The sequence below is a fragment of the Typopeltis vanoorti genome, chromosome 7 (assembly GCF_054136105.1).
Source record: "Typopeltis vanoorti isolate ZY-2024b chromosome 7, IOZ_Tvanoo_1.0, whole genome shotgun sequence".
In the NCBI taxonomy this organism is placed as follows: Eukaryota; Metazoa; Arthropoda; class Arachnida; order Uropygi; family Thelyphonidae; genus Typopeltis; species Typopeltis vanoorti.
In genome coordinates this window covers 104057538-104081751 of record NC_143555.1, presented here as the reverse complement: position 1 = coordinate 104081751, position 24214 = coordinate 104057538, and the positions used below count along the sequence as shown (strand labels likewise).

At 37.2% G+C, this 24214-nt stretch overlaps 1 pseudogene; it reads left to right on the top strand.

Annotated features, from left to right (window-relative positions):
- The first annotated feature begins 12270 nt into the window (after positions 1-12270).
- Positions 12271-12387, top strand: LOC150104928 (U2 spliceosomal RNA; annotated as a pseudogene).
- Positions 12388-24214: the final 11827 nt, after the last annotated feature.

Sequence of the window (24214 nt, the reverse complement as noted above, 5' to 3'; positions counted from 1 at the left end):
ATTCGAGGCCTTTTAAACAATTTACCATCTGTCACCCGCTGTAACTGGGTAGTTGCGAGCTTCCTCTCTAGTCGTTCACTACTTATCATAAGGGTGGCTCCTCCAGTCTCCTGACATAAACGCATCACATCAATAGCATGCTTAACACCAAAAATACTAACAGCTGAACCGAAACAGGCTTGCTCTTTCGTTCAAGAAGCTGTTTTACACTCAACTAGCTTAACTTTATACAAATTCCAGATTCATTCTTCTTACTCACATTTGGAGACGTACACCTTAAAATTTATTCTGTCCAGATGACAGCAATTACTAATAGATGAGCTGTAACGTGCACACATTAACTTCAACCTCTATCTCACAGATGCAGTTTTTTGGCACTTTTCTACAGATACTTCACTAGTCATTGCTCCACTGAACTGGCAACCATCATTCTTCCACTTTCTGTTGCACCTATTAATACAAGAGCAGCACCCGCCTATTACTCCGTGCAACTGCAAACACACCGAACGTGCCTCTTCTTTTTTATTCCATCTATTTCCGTCTTCCCGAACAGCCTTCTACAAGAAATATTCCCAAACCATCATCACCTGTAACTCTTCAAAAAAAAAAAAAGTCAATAAAATACTCTTCTTCTTCTTCTGCATTCTCACACACGGCACTAATGTGTTTAAAGGTCCTTAGAACGTTCATGTATTTGATTAATATAAAAATTGTATGTATAGCAGAAAAAAGGTAAGCGATAGAACAGACCTTATGGTACTGAAGAAGTCCAAAGTTTCTCCAAACTTGTCCAATTGTGCGTATTCAGAGGAGGATAATCCAGGCTAGGCAGTGATTAAATTCTAAACGAATAAGCTCCGGGGCCCTTAAAGTAAGGATCATAAATGTGAGGCTATTGCTAGACTGTTGGAACATTTTTAATTGTATTTATTTATCTATTCTGGTGGAGTTAAAGCCCTCAGGCCTTCTCTTCCACACCACCAGAAACATTAAATACAAATTCAAATACAAATACAGCTACAAATACAAAATTACAAATTATTACAATACTTCTAACGTATTAAAAGATAGTTCAATTTAAGATAGATAAACACGTGCGTTTACTCATATCAATTAATTAAATTTGATAAATTAAATTAAATTTGAAATATAACTAGTGACATGTACTGGAAAGTGTATAAAACATATCGGGGCTTACTCGTAGTTAACAGTTGCAGGAGGTCTACAATAGTTTCCACAAGGTTTAACATATGGAAGAGGATCCCACTGGGAAATAGGTGGGACACTACTATTTACTGTCAGCAAAGATGAGACATTTTCAAACATGAGCGTATGTCTTGTTGGTGTCCCAGTATTGTCCATAATGCTGATTCCACGCTCGCAATTTGCATTGCTCACTGGGTATTGTTTCAACACACTTCAGTAGTTCCTTCATGGCGTCTGACACATGCTTATCTCCACTGTGCTTAAAATCCCTATAAGTTTGAATGACCTCACGATCACACAGAGAAAACAAATCACACAGATCTTTCAATTCTTGTTCACCATAGTCCATGACAATACCATCCCGCCAATACTCAGGTAAAACTACTTTCATTATTTTTGAATACTTTGTGTCTTTATTAGTCATGCACTGACTTGTTAAATTTGTGATTATACTCTTATAAAATTGTCCTTTATTTATTTCCATTGTGTTGTTCCTATCCCAAATATTTTCTAGGGAACTCCTTTGAATTGATTTGCTTCTATAGCTTTCTGAACTTCCCTCCAGTATATACCTCCTCTCTCTCTTCGTCACCTATAAATATTTCTCTTGTTCTGTGCAGAGTTGGTTTACGTCACAGTTTGTTTTTGCAAAGATTCTGAGCGACTAGAAAGCTCAGATAATCCATCCATCATTATTCCTAAATTGTTTATGAAGTACGTTTCTTCAAGTTCACCGGCTAGCCCTTGAAATGTTGCTCTTTCTTTCTCTTACTATCTCGATTTCCATCATGAGCTGCATGTGTAAAGAAACTGTGCAATGATGCATAATTATTCCAAATAGAATTCACAGTCCGAAAACTTGATGCAGCTCAACGAGTTGAGAACACCTTTCCCACTTGGGTGAAACTGCAGAACAACTGTTCTGCACATTTCCTTAGTTCATGTATGTTTCTCCAAACATTCCCTTCTGCGCGTTCAGAGGAACGTAATCTAGGCTAGGAGATCTATGTGCAGTGGATCGTAGTGGCAGATCCCATAGTGACGTTGATTAACTGATGGATTTCCAAGGTAAGAAGAGAATGATTGTTGATGACTTTCTTCATCATTTCAGAAAGGACTGACCTGTAGAGAATGGGACGGTAATTTAACGGCAGCATTTTATCTTCATTTTTTTCTTTTCATGCTGTAAAGTAGATGCAAACTAAATATAAAACGTGTAGAGACAATTTACAATGAGTATTAGTTCTGAGGCATACATTTTGTAAGTACAACTGAGAAGATATTACCAGCAACAGAAGCAGTATGAGTTACGGATTCTGGTGTTGTTGTTTCTGTGGTGTAAGATTACAGGAGACATGTAGTGCACTTTTCTAGTATGATGCAAAGTGATTTGCTTTGGTCATACATGAGTGCATTGGAAGAGTAGAATGGTGCTAGGGCAGCCTTATTTTTATATGTTGTTACAGTGTAACAACATATAAAAATAGGTGAGAAATAGAGAGAGAGAAATAAAAATGAGCAGCAGATGTGTCCAGTGGCCTTTGCAAAGAACCACAATCTACGACTACCATTTCTACAGGAATTTGTTTTTTTGAATTAAACCCTTTCAAAGAAGATTTTGATTTACTGATGACTGTTTTGAATTTTATGCATACCTCAATGTAGGCCGAGAATGAATCCGAAATTGTCTCAAGACACTTGCAGAATGTAAAACAAAAACGTTCGTATATCAGTTGTTTATGTACTTCTCTCGAACATGTGTTTAGATGGAGGGAGTGGAAGTAGTAATCTGGCCAACAAAAGGAAGAAGTCCCGGAAGTTGTCCCACTGGAGGCCGTTGTATTGTCAAAGGGCAGGAAGTTCCTAGTGACTGAAAAAATTTTATGGGAGAGAAAACCTGTCCAAGATTATAGTTTGATTCCCAAGAATAAAGGTAATCCCTAGAGTATACTTGAAAGAAAATTACACTGCACGAAAAAATTAACAAATACTTAGAAAATGGGTGTAACTGGGTAAATTGAGAAGTAGAAGTTGGAAAACATGTAGTGTACAAGAAAATTACAATGAAATTAGGATTCAGCGAGGAACGTATTATCTCTCAGATATAACTCCAGCCTATTTGGTCTAGTGAACAGCATACTCGCTCTCTGATCAACATGCTGTGGGTTCGGATTCCACCGTGGGCATGGATGTTTGTAAAAGTCTGCTCTAGATGTATAGCTCCTTAAATTTATAAGGCTTGTTTTTTTAAGAAAAAAAATAAGAGAGATTACATAGGATGTGTATGTAATCTATTAATCATATTACCAAAATGATCACATTACACAAGTCGACATAATATTATTGAAAGTATGGTCACATAACGTCGGTACATCGTATGATCCCATTCTTCCGCCAAAGCAGACTTGATCTCACCAAGTTACATAGGCATTGGCTGTCCATGAACAGTGCGACGTCCAAGGCGTCCCACACATGTTCGATCCAATTGATGTCGGACTGATCGTGCTAGCCATGGCAGCTATTGGATATCTTCAAAATACTTCTCCACCACTTGAGCTTAAGCAGCGAAAATTTCATGCACAAAAAGAAAATCTGGGTTGACTCCATTCCTACAAAGTCGCACATAGGGTTCGATAATCTGTTCTCAGTAACTCTGTGCAGTTACTGTATCCCTATATAAAAATATGAAGAGGAGTGGGACCGTTGATCATTATTCTGCCCCACACGAGAATTAGGGGAAGGAAACTTTAAGCTAGAAAAGGTTGAAATTAGGGGATTCTAGATTTGACATTCTAAAGCATGACAAAAGATCGCGCATCTTATACAAGTCCTTGAGGAGGAAGGAATCACGCAGCGTGTTTGAACAGTCAGTATCTACTACGGTAATATTTGAGATTTTGTCAAAAATAAGTAATCATTTGTATATGTGTTTAGGCCGCGAATCTTGGTGAAGTGGATGCGGGAATAATTTTGAATGAGTCTTGTGGATTTTTTCTTCATATTTATTATATATTTTTATTTTACAGGGTTTACGCCGAAAAAATTAATTTTTTTTTAATTTTTTCGGCGTAAACCCTGTAATACTACGATTCTTAGTTTTCCATTGTCCATTATAATGACGGGCGCTTTTCTTATGGACGTATCCATACGGAGAGCATCGAAATCTCCTCCATAACGTAGCCTTGAGAGTGTCTTCCTCGACATACTACCTCTTGAATTGCTCTCCCACCTGAAATGAATAGAACTGCTTTACTGCTGTCAGAAAGGGGGGGGGGGTAGGGTCATGCTCTTGAATGGTATTGCTCTCATTGCATAAAAACGGGGGGATATTACCACTTCAGACCTGCAACAAGCAAAACAGTGGTATTTCGAGGGCCGATGAAGGGCATCTCGTACTTGATGAGTCTGGGTGCCATTTCCCCAATCAGGAAGGTGTTGTAGTGCTGTATGGATACTTGAAAACTTCTTCAGAGGTATTTTTTTCTCCTTTTTGAAACGGACAGTTTCACTGATAAAGATTCTTCCAGTCATAGACAGAATCGAATCGAGAGTCCTTCCACTCAAATGGCTTCATCAAAACCGATTGAATTACAGAGGTTCGTGGAGTTTCTCCATAGGATTATATATTATATATATTATAATTGGGGTTTATGAGTGATCGACCACCAGGAAAATATCACTAACTTCTTGTGCTAAAAGATCAAATGATAACTTTATCAGAGTGTTAATAAATCATTATTAAAATAATTGATTAAATACATTAAGTTTTGAAGATAAACACATATCACATAAATAGTTTTACTCTACATTACTCATCCACCATCTTGAACTTAACTTTCCAAATGTAACAATTGTGTGATGATTTTAATTGTTAGAAAAGAAGTGGACGGATAGTGTGGTTTAGTAAATGGAGAACGCCTAAGTGTTGAGCTACTTTATTATAGTCTCATTTTGCAATTCTTTTAATTAATTCTCAATTCATTCTTTGATTTTCATGAAATTTTTCAGTGCTATTTTGATGTAACTTGTACCTTTTATTCCGTTTATTAATTTAAGATTAGGTTTAAGATTGAGAAAAAAAAAGCGGTTATTTTTTGATAAATATATTACAGGCAGGAGGATTTTCCTTAAGTATGTGGACTTTAGTAATATATATATGCTTATCTCATATCATAATGTAATATGATGTATAATTCTTATATAATGTATGTAATTGTTAATGGTATAAACCTCCCCCCCCTCTCGATGAGTTTTTCACTCCAGGAGAGTTAATGTAATAATAATTATTATTATCTGATCATTGCGGCACTCGGTAAGTAACTATTACTCCGAGCTGCCACGCGGTAATTCCATACACATACTCGTCATAATGCTAGAAGTTAAGTCTTGTTTTAGGACGTTCTACAATTTCGCTTGATCGAGATGAAATTCTGGATTATGATGAAAAATTTATAATAACCTAACCTAACCTAATATCGAATGGATGACTTGTTTTTCTGTCTATGTTTTATTTATTTTTGCTGGGTTTAGAACTCGAGAAGTCCTAGGATACTAAGTAATTAATGCAGTATTCTTCCATTAATCTTTTAATTACTTTTTTTTTTCTCGCAATGTTAAAAAATTCCTTTGATACAGGACTCAGTTATGATGAAATTAAAAAAAAAAATCTGTCACGTCTCAGAAACTACATGAAATCAAACGTTCCTAATCCATTGATAACTACTGAACTTAATAATGCTACTCAGATAGAAACTTGTAAGAAAGTAGTTCCAGAAACCATAGAATCAACAGGAGGGTTTGGATGACGTATATGAAACATGGTATTAAAAAGCAGTATTTACTTCTGCAACAACAGAATGGCAAAGCTCAAATCTATGCAGACTAGATAGCGGATTAAAGTATATGTTTTTTTGTATAGTATATCCAAAGCCGAAAGATACTCCGGCTTAAACAATTCTGTATCTATCAAGCCAAGTTAACGTCACTTTATATCTCAATGGGGAGCGAAAATTAGTTTTTGGTGCAAAAAAAAATATTTGAGAATTACCGAGTTTCAATGTAACGCTGCCAGACGTAATGGACACACATATAAGAAATGAAGAAACACGGTTAATGTTTAAAATTGTGAATAAATGATACAATATTCCTTTAAGGCATGCTGTGTATGAATCATAGGCAATATATTCCTAGAATATACGTCATCCAATACGAACGAGAAGTTAGGCTAGCTTTTCAATGTTGTGATTTTCTAGATTCATAATAGAAACATGCAATAAAGCACAGTAAAATAAAACTCTTATGAAAATAATATATTAATATAAAAATTATAGAGCGATTAGAAAAGTAAAAGTAATTGAAAAACACTGCTTTATATAAAAGGAATTCATATCCAGAGTATTTTTTTTCCATTTCAATAACTTTTCCGACTGTTAAACATATTTAACATTTAAAGAAAAAAATGAATCATTTCAATTAATTATATTTTAGTTCTGAGAGCACAGTTTCTCTCTCTCTCTCTCTCTCTCTCTCTCTCTCTCTCTCTCTCTCTCTCTCTCTCTCTCTCTCTCTCTCTAAGCAACAATCTCTCTGTGTGTGTGTGTCTCTTGAAATTCTGGAGAGAGAGAGTTTCGCTGAATAAAGTAATTTATGTAAGCAAATTCAGTCCTGAGCACATTCGCAAAAAATATTAAGTTCTTTCAATCATTTTCAGTTTCAAATTTCAAATCAATTTACCACTGTGTACGTGAGCACACTTCGAAATTACCTGCTTTGTCTAATTTGAAATTCAGTTCTAATAAATGATGCGCATTGCCTAACGATAGAAAACAAGAGTGGGAAACACTAGCATATTTGATATCATAATTACATTTTAAAGGACACACACACACATCAGTTAAGTGAAACAGCCAACGACAAAAGCATATCAAATAACAGTCTACTTTTAGGCTAGCATGTTATTTACCCAGAGCTAGAGTATAATCTAGCTCTCAGGGTAAGTGACAATCAATCAACAGAAGTTTAAAATATTTACAATTGCCTATGCGTATTTTCTTATGGTTTGTATATGATTCAAAATATCAAGAATAGAAAATAATATCCTAAAATGAAGTGTTTACTTTAAATTTATATAATAGTTTTGTTAATTTGGGAAGAAAATATAAGTAAAATTTAGTTTTTATGTAACTAAATTCGTACACCATATTTTCATTTGTATGATAAAATAATATTTAAAATTTGTATGGCGGGAAGAGAGTTGAAGGATTGAATTAATCGACCGTGAGATGCGGCGATTGATTCATTCAATCCAATACCCTTGGGGGGGGGGGTATTGGATGGCAATACTGTAGCCAGTGAAGTTTCTAACTGAGGTTGGGCTATGGGCTATATATTGCTGTTACACTCCTGCCATGATCAGAGCTTTAATTTAATAGCTCAATAACACCTTATCCCTACACTGTCCTCTACAGATAACAGGGAATATGAAAATTGCTGTTACACTCCTGCCATGATCAGAGCTTTAATTTAATAGCTCAATAACTCCTTATCCCTACACTGTCCTCTACAGATAACAGGGAATATGAAAAGCATTCTTGCTTTGCCCCTTTAAGCCAGTCCTTATAAGGATAAGGAAGAGAATTGGGATTTGAAAAAAAAAATATGAAATCGACCGTGAGGTGCGGTGATTAATACCCTTGGAGGGTAATGGATGGCAATGCTGTAGCCAAAGAAGTTCTAACTGAGGCTCGGCTATTTCTGTTACATTCCTGCCATGATCAGAGCTTAATTGCTCAATAACACCTTATCCCTACACTGTCCTCTACAGATAACGGAGAAGATGAAAAGCATTCTTGCTTCGCCCCTTTAAGCAAGTCCTTATAAGGACTAATATCCCTACACTGTCCTCTACAGATAACGGGGAAGATGAAAAGCATTCTTGCTTCGGACTAATAAGGAAGAGAATAGAATCCTTGAAGGTTTAAAAGTGGTTTGCTAAATAGCTCATAATATAATATAATATAATATAATATAATATAATATAATACATTTGCGATTATAATATAATATAATACATAATGCATTTGCGATTAGTTTTCCTCTTAATTAAAATTAGGGCATTATTTTCTTCACAAAGAGATCAAATTCTGATTAAATCAATCAGAAAACTTTCTGATTGATTTAATCGTATTCGACTATGATTATACTTTTTTTAAAGAACGTAGATTTCTGTCTTTATACCCTAATAAGCATTTATCTTAATTCAGCTAAGGATTATGTTTACAGAAGCTATAAAGCTTACTAGTTACTGTTAAAGTTTCCTCAAGGTAAATTTGTATTATGCAGTGCGAAGTCATAGCTGTCAGTGTGGCATCCAGTTTATGACTTTACGATATGAGTCATTACATCCTGTGAGAATGTTGACACCGCACAAATTCACATGCCTTTCAACACCTAGAGGCGCCTATTGAATTCTTTCATACTCCCTCCGGTGACGTGATTTATAAAAAGCTATGATTATAAATAGAAGGTGTGTTCTTAGCTTAAACAAAGTCTATGACGTAATTGACAAAAGTGTAAACAGAAGGAATATAAACCGAATGAATAAAAAGGAATGAATATAAAAATGCAAAATTACTTTAGCCTATTGTTTTGTTTTTGTGCAGCTTAGGCTTATGTTGTTAACGTTCTAAAGGGTTTTCTATTTCAGATTTTTTTGAATTTGAATTATCACCAGAAATCAGATGTACGTTATGGCATAGGTTATCAATAACCACTTCACGTCCGTAGTGTAGACTTCTGTTTGCCCAGTTTACAGGCAAATTTACCATTTAACCAATCGAATTTAAATCATTGTGTTTTCGGTCAGTCACTGTAAGGTATTTTTAATGTTTTATGAAAGTTGTACATTTTTGTACAAAATATTGGGTATTTACACTTTTTAGTGGGTGATTATTTATTTTCAAAGAAGCCAGTTGTACGTTAAAAGATCAAACGTTATTGTTTATGCATAATCAGACCTCTCTTTCGAAGGGTACTCGAAAAACACGTTCCACGTAGCGTTGCACGTGGCTCTGTCCTAGGAGCATTCGTAATAATAATAATAATAATAATAAATCATTGGTATCAAACTACAGATTATGAATATAATTTACTATATCCATAGTATATACTTTAATACATTTTATTATATTATTTTTTATGATTTAATATATTATTTTGAAATATTTTTATTATGTTGTTGAATTAATTCAAAATATCAAAATACTACGCCTTTGCAATGGATTCAAGCAATGGAGAATTCTAAGTTACAGAAGCAGATTCTATCTCAGAATACCGAATCCACTAGTGCAATGTAGCTAGCTCAAAGTTTAACTATAAATAAATATGAAAATATTAAAATGATCTATTGGAAATTTGCTATTAAGAAGCTATTACTTTTGAAATTATTGAAAAAATTGAAAGACCTAAGATACACCAAACAAAAGAAATAATATATAAACATGATTATCTTCTGAACAAAGCAAAAATGAACGTGGATAGATAATCAATCAACCGTGAGATGCGGTGATTGATTCATTCAATCCAATACCCTTGGAGGGTAATGGATGGCAATGCTGTAGCCAGTGAAGTTCTAACTGAGGCTCGGCTATTGCTGTTAACCTCCTGCCATGATCAGAGCTTTAATTGCTCAATAACACCTTATTATTCCTACACTGTCCTCTACAGATAACGGGGAAGATGAAAAGCATTCTTGCTTCGCCCCTTTAAGCCAGTCCTTATAAGGACTATAAAATGAACGTTCTGTTCTCACATGCAAATGTGAAGATACATTTACACATCGACATATATTATTTATTATTTGCATACATATACATATATATATATTATATTATTTATTATTGGCATACATATACATATATATATTATTTGCATATATATTATTTATTATTTGCATACATATACATATATATATTATTTGCATATATATTATTTATTATTTGCATACATATACATATATTATTTGCATACATATACATATATATATTTCGTTTTGTAATTGAAATTAACGGATTTTGGCGATTTTTTTTTCTATATATGGTAATATACTGCAGAGCTTCCGCAGCTCAGTCGGTAGACGAAGCCCTTTGGACAGAAAGACCTGGATTCGATTCCCGTCAGTGATATGAGGAACCTTTATCTGGTCTCTTTCAACGAAAGGTGAGTTAGCCGATCTAGTACGGAGGTAGGGTTTTTCATAAGAAAAAAACTCGGGTTTTTCGTCCCCAAGAACTGGCAAACCGGTCCCCTGAACACACGCTTCTACAAACATAGGACACATCCAGGAATAAGGAGTAACCAACCTGTTTCGTAGGATTTCGGTTCTGAATGCCCACACCGTAAAATGTGTAGGTCTGGGCGTGGGCGTAAATTAGGATAGGATAGGATAGGAATATATTGCAGTTGTTTACTACTACAACCTTTTTGAACGTGAATGGGAATCTGCTCTTAGATCAGATCAATTTTTCCTAAAATTTCCACACTCCAGTGTTGAGTGATTCGTTGAAAAGTCTAACATTTTTCTGTTTTAAATTTAGTTCTGGGTTCCTATAGATAGTACAGCTTACTAAATTTTAAATACTATATATACTTTAAATACTATATATACTTATAGTATTTAAATACTTTAAATACTATATAATCTCAAATACTACCGTAGTATAAAATAGCAAAAGCAGCATTTGTGCTCTGAAGTATTTGGTTACATTTGATTACAAAAGATGCTATTGAAACGTGCTAATCCTCTTTTTCATTCTCTTCCTTAGAAAGTCGCATCCTGAAATCGATTTCGACCAAAATTTCAAATATAATTTTTTAAGGTCTCCGAAATACTCAACTTTGGCACAATTGGGCAGGAGAGATAGAATAGATAGATAGATAGAGAGAGAGAGAGAGAGAGAGAGAGAGAGAGAGAGAGAGAGAGAGAGAGAGAGAGAGAGAGAGATGTATAAAAGAAATTCTTTCCTCCTCAGAGACTTCTGAAAATCGCTTCGTTTGACCTCATTTCGACTAACCTCGATTTAAATTGAATCGTGTTTTTACATTGCTTAAGTTCCCTAGAGAAATAGAAGCACTGTCAAACTGAAATGGAGAAAGTTTTTGAGTGGGGTTTTCTTTTATGCAAACACTTCTCTGGTAATAAATGACTATATTCCATGTGTATTTAACCGAGTTCTGTGAAATTTGGAGTAGAGCGTTTTTACCTTGTAATGTTCGCTGACAATTCCAGCCTCTCTTCATAAATTATGTTGATTTCTGTAAAATCTCTCGAATCTAGTGGTTTCTCAGACTACTTAAGGTCAGATGAATATATTAATTCAATCAGAGCTCAAATGAGAAGATTGCAAGACAAGTGTGAAAAAAACTTTCAATTTTATTAACAGTTCGTCAAAATTATAATAATATTGAATATAGGCTGATCACACATGCAGAGGAAGGTAATATTATTTAAAAATAAATTATATCTCTTAAAAATAATTACACATAAGAAAAATTCAATAAAAAGAATTTGAAGTTAAAATTTAATTTATATATAACTATTTATTTAAATATTTTTCTTTTTTTGTTGAAAATGTAAATACACCTCTAAAATTTACGCAAAACTTTGCTAATATAAGATAGAGAGATAACGGAAAATCGATCAGGGCTGGGGAGAGGTATGAAGTTCAAAAAAACCCTTGGAGGGTAATGGATGGCAATGCTGTAGCCAATGAAGTTCTAACTGAGACTCGGCTATTGCTGTTACCCTCCTGCCACGATCAGAGCCTTAATAGCTTAATAACACCTTATCCCTACACTGTCCTCTACAGATAACGGGGAAGATGAAAAGCATTATTGCTTCGCCCCTTTGAGCCAGTCCTTATAAGGAAAATCGATCAAAAGTCCTTTTTAGGACTTCCAGGGTAACATGTTAGCCGTTGTATGGTTTATTCTAATAATCCATAATCTCTCATTTAGATTGTTAGCTGTTCCCTCTTGGTACAGTTCAGAAGAACCGCAGCTACCATAATCGTTTCTCTGCCATTTGGCTAAGATCAAGTGTATAGTTTCTGTTCTTAACCGTTAATATCGGTACGAGTCCCATCGGGTTTCACGATATTTAACCGGAAATTTACAGAACTTCCTAAACCCCGGACTGGGGAAATATCAAACACTTTGTGGTGGGAATAGTTAGGCTTCCCCCATCTGATCATGCCCTCCATTCTGCCGCGTGTGCGTACCCTCAGAATTGAGGTTGACGCCACAATACCGGCAAGGGCAATGGCGAAAGCTATCATAGACTGCGTTGGCGCAGAGAATATTTTTGGATTTACCCCTTATGGAGGAGGAAGATACCAGGTAGTGACCGAAAATATGGAGACCAGAGAAAAGCTTCTCCAAGGGTTTGACTGTGTTAAAATAAAAGTATCTCCCTTCATGGTTGGGAGCATCCTGAGAACCCTTAAGATACCACGATTTCCTCTAGAATATGCAGAGAACAACGATATAATTCACAGCGTATTCTCTAAGTGGGGAGTTGTACTGGAAATCCAGGTTCACAGTGACGCCGACAATCCTGAGTGGAAGTCAGGGGAGGTAACTATCTCTCTTGAAATGAGGACCGAAGTTCCTAACTTTGTCCTCATAGGATCTGCCCGGGTAATGGTAAATTACCCAGGCGTCAAAAAGCAATGCTTTAGATGTGGTGCCTTCAATCATCTTGGGGCAGACTGCCCTCGCATAAAATGCAAGAACTGCCTAAAAATTGGCCACAACCAAGAAAAATGTGAGGCAGCTTGTTTGAAATGTGGGGTCACTGACCACAAAGTCGACACCTGCCCATCCAGAACCCTCGCAGAGAGGATGGGTGGTGCAATCACATCAGCAACAAAACCAAGTAATGAAAAGGTCACAACACAGGAAGAGTTTCCGCCTCTTGAGGCCACTCCTGATCATGTCGCTATGTCTAAGACAACGAAAAGGTTCCGTAAGGGAGGGAAACCTACCAGAATTGCAGAGACCAGCAATACGATCCCAACAGAAGAGACTGACAATGCAGAAACCATCATGGTAACTCCCACGGACGGAAGCGAAGCTACCACTGCCAATATAGACATCGCCAATTCAGATACAGTAGAAGAAGCTGAAGTAGAGATGGAGACGAACACCAAACGGCCATTAAGTCCGCAGGAAGATGAGCTGACAAATCTCAAAACAGCAAAAGTATCTGAAACCGAACACCCAGACGTCCCTCATGAAAAAGCAGGGAGATTCTAAAATATCTCCTTAGAGGCCCGGGGTGGCAGAAAAGTTTAAAGAGGCAATAGATAAAGTAGGAGAACCTGAACTCCTCCTCACTGGGAAATATGGACCCGACATCGTCAGTGCAAAATGGCGTGACCTCTTCGTTGATGACATCAGCAAAATCACCCCTGAGCAAGTAGAGGTAGCCCTGGATATAGACGAGGAGGCAGCTTCGGCGTTCTTCATAGCTCTCTGCAAACTAGACATGGCCAAGGGAAGTGAGGTGGCCAAAAGAATCATAACAGCCCACAACAAAAGAAAGGAACAGTAACCACCTTGTGGATTTCTGTACTCAGCTTCACTGGTTTTTAGCTCCCACAGGTGGGGGAGGACCTGAGAACCCGAGCGGCGAAGGCTTACAGCGAGGCGGTGCAGTTCCTTGTGAGCTGCATCACTCGGGCCAGATCCTTCCTCCACCTCTAAGTTTACCTTCCCATTCCTTCTCCAGATTTATTCTCTGTTTGTTTTGTTACATGTTTCCTTTTTAGGATTTTTCCTTTTTTTTAAAGTGAAAAATCAACGACCGTTTTCGAAGCGCCCCTGGGGAGCAAACAGCTAAAACAGGTTAGCTGATGCCTCTTTTACCTACTCTACCACTATGCACTCTATCTTTATTTCCTCTCCTACTATCTGCTGACTCTCAGCCTATCTTACTCTACAGGTCAATGATGAAGTTTGTTGAACTCACAATATATATATATATATATTTTTTTTATGAAAAAAATTGAATGACTAGAACCGAGATTTAATTAAAAAGGTTTTAATATAAACACACTACTAGTTTCGGCCTGTAACAGCCTTCTTCAGGTGACATTATAAAAGAAAAAACACTAAACATTGAGGGTTAAAAGACTATGAACAACATAGACAGTCTTTATACATAATTAGCATGAAAACGTTGTAGTTGTATTTGAAGCTGTTCTTTCGTTTGTTGCATTGTTGGGAGAGTGCGTGCTTGCTGCATTACGTGAACGCCAGTACATGATTACAGCTGAATGACTATCTGGGAGGTTGTAGCTTAAGTTGTTATTTAGATGAACAGGAGTGAAGATGATTTCTCTTTTTGAGAAATCATCTTCAATCATCTAAAGATGATTATATATATATATATATATATATATATATATATATATATATATATATATATATATATATATATATATATATATATATATATATATATATATATATATATATATATATATATATATATATATATATATATATATATATATATAAGATATATAACGGACTATAAGATAGATATAATATATATAAGATAGATATAGTATATACAGGGTGTTCGGGATAAATTTGACAGTTTCGTAAGGAAAAAGAAAATCTTCTTTGTATCTATTAAATTTAATGAATTGACAAAAAAACATTACAGGCAGAGTTAATTACAATACTATCAACAAGATTTACTCAAAATAACCACCATTAGCATCGATCACAGCTTCAATTCTGCTTCGGAACCTCGAACAAGCTGATGCTACAGTCTCCCTGGGAAGGGCCGCAAAAACTGTTTTAATTTTATCCATTAACTGGGCTTTTGTATTACTGGAAGTGCGATTGGTGTCTTTTTCAACTGCGCCCCATACAAAATAATCCATGGGGTTAAGGTCTGGGGAGTTTGGAGGCCAAACTTTGGACTGGTGAAGTCGTAGAAATTTTCAGACAACCATTTTTGACTTTTCCCAGAGGTGTGGCAAGGGGCCGAATCCTGCTGCCATACATACGGCCTACCATTGGCTACCCTTGTTATCCAGGGCTTGACTACAGTTAGCAACTCCACGAACAAAGCCCGAATTCCAATGCCAGGGTTCTTCAACACCTGTTCCTGCAGATTTGCGAGGAATTCTGCTGTACGAACGCAATCAGATCATCTGCTAGGGATCTTTCTTCTTGCTACATCCTCGTAGTCACCATTGCAAGTCTCTAGTTCATGCCTGATTGTTTTTACTGTATTCAGGGAGCATTGGGCAGCAGTCGTAATATCCTTATTTTGATGGCGGGCACGAATCATCATGATACAAGTTATTCTCTTCCATGATTCAGGTGGGTTCCAGCTATCCATCCTTTCTGACATCTTGTATATGAATGAAGAAGGGTCCAAACTTTTAAATGAAGAGAAGTGTGTGTTAATACATGTAACTTACGGAAAAATATAATTAATTATAAATATATCAAATTTATCCCGAACACCCTGTATATATATATATATATATATATAACGGACTATAAGATAGATAGATATTTTTTTTTTTATTATTTAACTTGTTAAAATAAACATTCATGATAGGTAACAAGGACTATTTACATATTATAAGTATATATATTACAGAGAAAGAAACATTTTCCTTTCGGGTGTACAATAGAGAATGCAATAAATGAATTCAAAATTTACAGTTCAGTTTCAGTCTTAGTTATCTTTCAGATGAAGCGTATTGTCGTCGTCAATCCAGAAGAGGGTATCAGTTGGATTCCACTCCTCTATGAATTTCGCGACAGTTCTTGTTTCTTTGAAGTGCTCAAGTTCCAATAGAAGCCTGCTTTTTAGTTTCGACGGAGGATGTACATGAGGTTTGTGCAGTTTCAGTGATGGGTGGGTGTTGGTTATTTCTTGTCTGTTTTAGGTAGAAGCTGTAGATGACGGCCTTAGCGCAGATGAAGAGGAAATTGCATGTTCTGTGTCTGTTTTCTTCTGTGTGGACTAAATTCCAGTAGTCTTCTTGGCTGTGTGCGTAGTTACAGGTGCTCGAGGCAGTATTCAGGGCATATGTGATTATCACTTTGTTTGCGGGACAGGTCAGATATGCGTGTTCCAAGGTACCTGAAACGTCACAGAATAGACACAGATCCGTTTCTCTTAGCTGAAATTTGTAGCGCTTTGAAGGAGTTGGCAAGATGTTATGCCATAGTCTCCACTGTATATCGGAATCTGGTTTGGCACATTTTGATTTATATGGCAGATCCCACTGAAAACTGTGTGGTATATGCAGCCTTGTAGATGAGTGAGAGTATTAGGGCTGAGTATAAGAAGGGCGAGGATGGGGACACTGACATGAGGAAGTGGTATATTTTCTTGTAGTTGGAGGGAAGAATTGGAAGTGAGGCTTCAGATTGTACAAGATGAAATATTGGCCCCGAGCAGTTTCTAGAAGGAATACGGATTTCCTGAGGTGTAGCGATATCTGGATAGGCTTTTATAATGGAGACTTGTAGCTGTTGATATTGCTTTTCAGTTTTTGGGTTCTTCATTGGTAGGCTTGTGAATGCTTTCCACTTTAGGGTGTGGGTTAGGAGGTCTCCTATGACTCTTATTCCTGCCCAGTTCCATGTAGGGAAAAGAAAAGGCTGATCAGTTGTGGGACTTGTTATTTTTCTGTTCGAAAATAGTGGTTCTATAAGTACTGCTGACTCTGTTGATCCTATAAGTGTGTGATGAAATCCTGTGTTTTTCCATTGCTGTAGAGCGTCTTTGTAAAAACGGGTAACTTAGGAGGAGGTGGTGCAGGACTGGCCATTCGGAGGATTGTGTAAAGTGTAAGTCCTCTGATGGATGATTTCGTGATGTAATCGAAGGTGGTAACATAAGTGTGATTGCATTGAAGTGTTTTTAGGAGGAGGATTATCATGAAAGATCTAATCTTGTTTTCAAGGGAAATCAGGCCTTAACCTCCCTTGCTGAGTGGCTTGCAGAGTTGAGGGTATGTTGTCCAGTGAATTTTGTTCCAGAAGAAACGTTTGATTTCCTTTTGAATGTGGTGGAGAAATTCTTCAGGAGGTGTGAGTACTTTGAGGGTATGCCATAAGATACTCGCAGCCATCTGGTTAACTATTAGTACTCTTCCTCTAAGTGAAGACATGGAACGAACGCTGTTCCATTTACCTAGCACCTGTTTAAAACGATTGTGCAGCTGTGTCCAGTTCAGTGTGTTATATATTTTGGTGTTGCCAAGGTGTACACCTAAGTATCTTTGTCCTTCGCTTGACCAGGTACATTCGATCGGAGAGTCATTTCTAGACTTCCATCTGCCTGACAACAAGCCCGTGGTTTTGGCAGAATTTAATTTGGCCCCTGAGGCTTGTGCATATAGTCTGTGTGCTTCTTCGGTTACTGTCATTTCTTCTTCATTTCGTACTATTACAGTGACATCATCGGCATATGCTGATAAGGTAATTTTTTTTTATGTGGCTCTATTATGCTGGTTCGTTTGGAGATGATGGTGTCGTGTATTCTTTTTAAGAAGGGTTCTATGGCCAGTGTGTATAATTGACCGGAGAGGAGACATCCTTGCTTGATCCCTCGAGAGTATGACAAAGTGCGAGTGAGCTTGTTGTTGATTTTTAAACAGAACTGTGCATCTCTGTAAAGCAATTGCACTGTTTCAATGATGAGAGGACCATAGCCAAATGCCTTTAGAACTTCATAAAGGTACCCGTGCTCTACCCTGTCAAAAGCCTTCTCCTGATCAAGGCTGACGAGTGCTAGGTTTTCATGTTGGCTGTTTGCGATGTGGATGAGATTTCTTATTAAATAATGGTTATCATGTATTGATCTTCCTGGGACAGAGTACGTTTGATGTTGGCCAATAACTTCAGGCAGTGTTGGCTTTATTCGGTTTGCTATCACTTTGGAAATGATTTTGCAATCGATATTAATTAGGGAGATTGGACGCCAGTTTCGGATATCCGTGTGGTCCCCCTTCTTTGGTTTCGATCGTGCTACTGAGGTCGTGACGGATTGTGGGAGGCCATTGATGTAGGCTTCTTGCAGTGTTTTGAGGAGAAGTGGTCTGAATTGATTCCAGAAGACTTGGAAAAACTCTGACGTGAGACCATCAAGGCCAGGATAGTTGTTCTTTGGCAAAGATGTGCATGCGGTTTTCAGTTCATCTAGCGTGATTTTGTTTTCTAATTGATTCCGATCTGTTGCAGAGATTTTTTTTTTGTTTCTTTCAGTATTTTGTGAATGACATGATGGAATGTTCCTGCAGCGCTGTATGCATTCTTGTAGTATTGCAAGATTTCAGAGGTGATTTTACTTGGATCTTCTGTGATGCTGTCATCTTGAAGTCTGATAGCAGAGATGAAATTTGCTGCCTGGCATTTTTTTTCCAAAGAGAAAAAATATTTTGTGGGTGCATCTGAAAGATTTATTTGTGTATGCCGCGATCTAAGTAGGGCACCTTTTGCCGATAATTCTGCCTGTCTTTGCATGGCTTGGAAGGCAGAATGATGTTCAGGACTTTCTTCTGGGAGATACTTGAGCTGTTCTTCAAGTTGTCTGATTCTAATGTTCCTCTGTTGATTTTTCTGGTGACTGTAGATCTGCGTAAAGGATTTTATTCGTGATTTTAAGTGGGACCACCATATTTTCGTGGGTTCTGTATCCACTTTCGAGTGAGTTAGATTGGTTATTAAAGCCTGAGTGTTTATTATATAAGCTGTATCTTTCAGGGGAGTATTGTTTACGATCCAATAGGCACTTCCTGATTTGTATGCTTCCAAAGATAATGAAAGTTGCAGCTTAACGAAGCAGTGATCTGAAATGTAGGAAGGGATGTGTGAGATGTTTCTAACTAGAGGCAACGTGTGTTTGGAAATGTAGTATCTGTCAAGTCGTGCTTGGTAGAGTGGCCTATCTGTCGCTGTGATTGCTGACCTCCATGTGTAGGATTTCTTATTAGGATGTTGATGCCGAAAGACGTCGATGAGTTCATTATCGTTTACCAGTGTTTCAAGTTTGTTTATTAATTGGCTACGATGTTCAGCACACTGAAGTCTGTCTTTTTCTTGGTCTATACTAGTAAGATCGTTTTGAACGAAATCCAGTATTTGTGATGCCTGAGCATCCTGCTGTGGTATATAGATGTTGAGCACATGCAGGGTATTATGGTTAGGTGCTATTATGTGAGCATACAAGGCATATCCTGGTATATCAGCAATCACTTTTAGTTTGTAGGGAGATCTATGATGTACACCTAAGCTAACTCCTGCTCCATGATGTTGTTTTGTTGCAGAGTGCTGTAAGTCATGATGCCACTCTGCCCATCTTCTGGATAAATTGGATGAGGAGTTGATGTTTGTTTCTTGCAGAAGTATTAGGTCTATATGATATTTTTGTACCTGGTCAAGGACTATTCTGTTGCGTAGAGCAGAGGCACATCCTCTTGCATTGAGAGAGAAAAGGCTTATAGACATTATGAGTTATGAAAGTTTGATTGTAAGTTTAATCTAATATTGATCCTGGTACTGTGTTTGTAGCTCATTAATTAGGTAGTAGATTCGCTTACTCCTGTTAACTTCTTCTCTGTTCTTTTTACATTTCAGTTTCGAGTGTAGGTCCTGAAGTTGAGATATTAGTTCCGGGATTCTTGTGGTGTATTTAAGGGCTATAGTTAGTTTGTGAGAAGAGCCTCGCACTTTCTGTATGAAGGATGACAGCTGCTTCATGGTTAGGGGGACCCTCAGTGTGGGGAAGTTCGTCCTCAGCTTCCTCTTCTTCTAGGTCATCATGTGGAAATACAGTTTCCTCATCGTCTGAGAACTCTGTTTCTCTTTGGCTTGCTGCAGGTGATGAAAGGCCATTTTGAGTAGTTTCTTCTATACGGTGAGGTTTTGAATTAGTGGGAGGCTGGGTTGGTGATTCTGGTTGCTGGGTCTGAGGATTGCTTTTAATTAGTTCGTCCTTGTCATCTCTGTTGGGAGGATCCGTGTTTTCGTGTTGTGAGACTTCGTTATCAGAGTCTTGGATCTCATTACTTGACAGGCGTTCATGAGCGCTATCTTTTCGAGTTCGGGATTTTCTTTCCTCTGAAGTTCGTGATGGGGAGAGAATTTTTGGTTTACTTTTTCCTATGCTTTCAGTTTCTTCATGTACGATGTTATTCTGATCAACTGGTTTGCTATTCTGGGCTGGGATGTTTGTTGATGAACTGTTGGTAATATAGGGACATTGTTTCCTAATGTGACCATCTTCATGACAGAAGAAGCACTGTGGTGAGGAAGATAAGTAGAAAGTGTAGGTTATTCCATTTATGTCCGTGTTGATTAATTTTGGGATGCGTCGTTGTTTGGAAAGTGCATTAATGCCTGCCTTCGAAAGCTTTTGACATGGGCAAATTCGGGCTTCTTCGTGGCTGCTGACAATGCGCGTATTTTTCCTGTGACAGAACCGTATCTTGATAACATGGATCTGATGAGTTGATGAGGAATTTCAAGAGGAACATTTGATACTGTTACTTTTGTCGGGGCCAGTACTATTGGGGCTGCTTCGAAGTGATAATCGCCAACAGTACCGTTTGTACCCATGAGATATGGCTAAAATATACCTGCACAGTTCCAGCTATGCGGGAAGCGGCAGTAATATTTTTTGAGGGTACAATTTTGGCGATCGCCGTCAGATAATCTTCTAATGGGATGTTTTCTTTGGTGGTGAAAATAACAATTCCATTTTCTCGGGAAATGACGTTGGTAACAGTGGTAGTTATTTTTGCGTTAATCGGTTTACTTCTGCCTGATGTGGCATTAGTGTGTGAGATCAGTGTTTTGGGAGACGATAGGATATTTCCATTAGATACAACATTAGCGTAAGATTTTGAATTGACTGACCTGTTTTCCATGTACATAGCTTCGGTGAACTTTGCTCTTCCTTCCGGGTCCGAAGTCGTAGGGGGGTCTTTGAATTGCTAATTCCTTGGTAGTACTGGGAATGTGCAGCTGCCATGGCGGGTAATCCTTCGCCGGCTATAGCCTCAGGAGGGGTGCAGGTGTCGGAGAAGGAATTATGGCGTCGAAATTGAAGATATATAGAACTCGTACACCAGGAGAAGAAAACTGTCATAAATCACTTATCACTACACTTACGCGTACACGACTAGTATGAGTAGATAGCTCTCGGCTTCGAGAATATACCTATATAAAAAATTAAGTCCTTCCTTGCGGATAAACGTATAAAAGGTGGGGGGAAGGCAGGAGGGGTGTGAACGCACGTGCAACACCTTGGTCACCGTTCTTATATGCCAAGCTTTATGTAAGATATAGAGAAAAGAATAGTATGCCAAGCTTTATGTAAGATATAAGATAGATAGATAAGATAGATGCCAAGCTTTATGTAAGATAGAGAAAAGATTTATTTTTATATTTATATAAGATAGAGAAAAGAATAGTATGCCAAGCTTTATGCGAGGCAATAGGCTCTAGCAATATGTAAGATAGAGAAAATAATATTTTTATATTTATTATATTTATATAAGATAAGTTAGAGAAAAGAATAGTATGCCAAGCTTTAATTGAGGCAATAGGATCTAGCAATATTTATATTTATATATTTATAGACTATAAGATAGAGAAAAGAATAGTATGCCAAACTTTATGGTTTCACTCTATATGGTGGGGAAGATTTCAGATTGTCAAGAGTGTAGAAACGAGAGACAAGTTGCTGCAAGGTTTTAAATGCTCCGGGGTCAAAATAACTTCGGTCATGATTGGAAGCCTACTTATAACAATTAAAATAGACAGATTTCCTTTAGAATACGTTGAAAACAGTGACGACGTTATTCATAAGATCTCGAAATGAGGAACTGTTAAAGACATTAAGAGAGATAACGATAAACCAGAGTGGAAATCTGGAGAGATTAGCTTCACTATGGAAACGAAGACAACGACCGTGAGATGCGGTGATTAATACCCTTGGAGGGTAATAGATGGCAATGCTGTAGCCAATGAAGTTCTAACTGAGGCTGTGCTGTTGCTGTTACCCTCCTGCCATGATCAGAGCTTTAATAGCTCAATAACACCTTATCCCTACACTGTTTTCTACAGATAACGAGGAAGATGAAAAGCATTCTTGCTTCGCCCCTTTAAAGCCAGTCCTTATAAGGACAGAGTGAGTTTTATTACAGTGATGATTACCATCGATTAGGACTCGGGTTAGTGATGTTAGCAAGATAGTGAAGTGAGGAGACAGTAGTTTTAGTGACGGATTATTCTCAATGTATTGGAATCTTATCACAAAAAGGACTACAGGAGCGTTTCTGAGTGCCAGAACTCAGAAAAACCTACTAAGATAAGTAGCAGCCAATTCTCTATATAACTTAGCAATACCATGGAAAAGCCCCTAACGTTCGAAGAAGTGTATTGAGAGGTCCTAAGATTAGGAAAACTCTTAAACGATAACTGGCCAAGGAAGGTAAAACTGTACGACACCCCCCCCCCGCAGCAGTCATAGACGACATCATGGACGACCAAAACAACGAAGACGACACACCCCTCAACAAGACTCTTGCCACAATCTGAAGAACAAGCAACACATAACAACGCCTACCAAACAGCAGAATCGCACGCAGACTTCCAGAAAGTACAAAAGAAAAGAAAAATATCTAGCACGAGAGAAATACCCGAAACAAGAGAAACAGAAACAGACAAAGGAACAAATGAAAGAATACCCCCAGTTATCCTAAGGGCCAAGGAACACTGGACATCGATCGCCACCGCTCTGAAAACAACAGGAATCACCTTCACAAAAGCAACAAACACGGAAGAAGCATTCAACCTAAGGCATCGACAGACTACAGAAACAAAGGCAACAGACTACAAACCCTCAGATCATTTCAAACATAAAAAAACCAAAATCCTCCATCGCAAGATAAAGCTAATACAACTTACAATGCTCACAATGAGCGGGTAATTTACCCACAATAATCCTCTCGTACAGCTAAAATCAGATGAAGGGATAAAGAGTCAATTACTGGGTCTATCTTCTCCCCCCCCCCAAAAAAAAATAGTACTCACAAACTGATTTTTTGCTACAAACTATTCACCAAAAGGATATAAGATTTCGTGTAAGTAAATGGTATGAGATGCTCAGATTAGCTTCATTTAACACTTCATTAAAATATGTAATGAAATTTTGACATTTCATTATCCACACGGTTAGCCGAGTGGCTATGCGCTTCGCAACATATGCCTCGGAAATGAGTGTCCTTGGTTCGATTCCAGTGTTGACCTGAGTAGCTTAGCATCTTTCTCAGATATAGCGAAGTTAGCCGCTCTTGGGCGTGGACTGCAGGCTTTTTCTCCCCAGTTTATGAAAAAAAGAAAAAAAAAGAACAATTTCATTGATTAAACTGTCCTATGGGGATATATTTGTTGTGATATATGTAAATTCAATTGATAATGCTGACTTCAGCCAAGAATAATTCTAAGAAAAAGTTATTTAATTCTAGAAAAATGGAGAGACAAGATTAGAGTGTTCGATTATCATTCACAATATTCGCTGAAAAACTGCAACATTAAATAATTTGTTGTAGAAGATATGGAATGCACTCACAAAATCAACACTTTCAAAAAAATTTTATCAAGTTAAAACAATATTTCTTACTCTATGTGTAAGTAAGAAATATAAAAGTATAAGTAAATTGTTAGCTACTACAAAAGCATGAATTTACCTTGGGATCCATCAATTCGAATAAGTCAAGGACTGAAATTTGATATCAGATGTATCGCCGACTCATGTCCATTTTTGAATTAATTATCTTATGAAAATGATCATGATATGCATGATTTAAACCCCGAAACATGATTCCCTATCCCCACTCGGTATCCTTTATTTTGTGCTTATATTTCATTACGTTTGATAGATAATTTGCTCGGTATGCATAGT